Genomic DNA, 2,013 nt, shown 5'->3' on the forward strand with positions numbered 1-2,013 from the left:
TGACAATGGATTGATTGAGTAACCTGAAAGTCCTTCCAATTAAAGTGTCTCAAATAAAAGGAAAATAAACACATTGTAACAGCCAGGCTGAAAATTAGTCAAGTAGGAATATTCTTACAGGCCCAGATGAAGGGGGGATGTGGAACAAAGTTGTAGGTGAAGGTTGTAAGCAAATGAGTCCCTAGCAGCAAATGTGAGAGCTGCTTTTGTTTGAGATCTGTAGAAGCAAGCTTAGTAAGAAGTAAGGAATAGTTAGTGTTTTAATATCCACAGAGGTACAAAGCCTATTTATGGGGGAGATATGGAACCCAATATTTATATACTAGGATATTCCAAGAAGCCTTGGAAACTACAAGTTAGTGAACTGGTGGCAGGCAAATATGCACTCCTTGAAAGTGCATCAAAATGAGATGGTAGCAAGCTTGTTGGCATAGATGTAGATTGTGTGAGAAAAATAGTCAGTGTTATGAGTTGTGTTAACATGGATCAGCCGCCCTTCTCTTCCTGGGCGCTGCCTCCCACGGTGGCAGCCTCTTTCCCGGCGCCATGGCCGCCCTCAGACCCCTGGTGAAGCCCAAGATCGTCAAGAAGAGGACCAAGAAGTTCATGCGGCACCAGTCTGACCACTATGTCAAGATCAAGCAGAACAGGTGGAAGCCCCGAGGCATCCACAACAGGGTGCGGCGCAGGTTCAAGGGACAGATCCTGATGCCCAACATGCTATGGCAGCAACAAGAAGACCAAGCACATGCTGCTCAGCGGCTCCCGCAAGTTCCTGGTGCACAACATCAAGGAGCCGGAGGTGCTGCTCATGTGCAACAAATCCTACTGTGCAGAGATTGCCCACAATGTCCTCCAAGAACCGCAAAGCCATCGTGGAAAGGGCAGCCCAGCTGGTTGTCCGAGTCACCAACCCCAACGCCAGGCTGTGCAGTGAAGAAAATGAATGAGAGGCTTGGGTGCACATTTTATTTGTGTTTAAGTAAAACCTTGAAAACTGCAACAACAACAACAACAAAAACATGGATCAGCCATTACACATTTGGATTTTTAGTATAAACTATGTAGAAGGAATCATCAATTCAGTAAATTCACAAAAGGGTAGTCTTCACACTGATTAAGACAGCTACAATCAATGAAGTGGAAAGGAACAAGTACTGACAAGGATATAAAGGTGGAACCTGGCATTTTGTGGAGGGGTAGAGTACCAGGCTGGTACATGGGCCAAGGACTGGGTCTGTGGTCCCTGGTTGGTAGGCAGTTCTTCAGGCCAGCACACCACCCTGCCAGAAGATCCAGCTGGAGAACCTATGTGTTTGCAGATACAAGGTCTGTGCATTAATCATATGAGGGGGTTTAGGATGTGCAGGCACGGGTACCATTGAAGGAGTATATTACAAGAGGAACACCTATCCACATGGGAGACTAGAGCTGAGCTAGTTAGCATCAACTACTGCTCACCCATGCACATGGAATCTAGGGATGCGGGCCCTACCTGGCAGAGATGGACCACAGTACCTGCCACTGAGTGTCAGTAATGTTAGACTGGGCCATGACTCTTAACTGGCACATGAGATAATCAGGTCTGGGGGCAGATTCTGAGGTGAATATGTGGGCTCACCCCTTGTGGGAGTTGAGTATCCACTGGTTTGCTTAAGAGCTAGGGGTAGTGATGGACCATACTAAGTATAACATGGAACTTTCCAACACTCATGGGTGGTGGAATTCAAAACAAGTCAGACTGGTCCAGCATATCCAAGAATTGGGAGAGGGACAGACCAAGCCACAACATCCACAGGCCAAGACTGAGAGGTGAACTATAACTGGTAAGGGCCTAACACCTACTGGCACACATGAAATGTGGATCTGGATGTGGGTTTGGCAGGGGAAGTTGGGGAACTCCCTTGGTGGACTGTAGCTCTCATTGGTGAGAACATGAGTCAGGGCTGGATGTTGGCCAGGCCAGGCTGGGCAGCTCCACTTGTCAGCAGGTATTGTGGGTTGGTTCTGGGG

At 47.7% G+C, this 2,013-nt stretch overlaps 1 pseudogene; it reads left to right on the forward strand.

The window, feature by feature from the left end:
* Nucleotides 1–493: 493 nt before the first annotated feature.
* On the forward strand, nucleotides 494–1,000 carry LOC121147073 (annotated as a pseudogene).
* The last annotated feature ends 1,013 nt before the right edge of the window (nucleotides 1,001–2,013 follow it).

This window comes from Ochotona curzoniae, unplaced genomic scaffold (assembly GCF_017591425.1).
Source record: "Ochotona curzoniae isolate NIBS_2020 unplaced genomic scaffold, NIBS_Ocur_1.0 scaffold_4506, whole genome shotgun sequence".
Taxonomy (NCBI): domain Eukaryota; kingdom Metazoa; phylum Chordata; class Mammalia; order Lagomorpha; family Ochotonidae; genus Ochotona; species Ochotona curzoniae.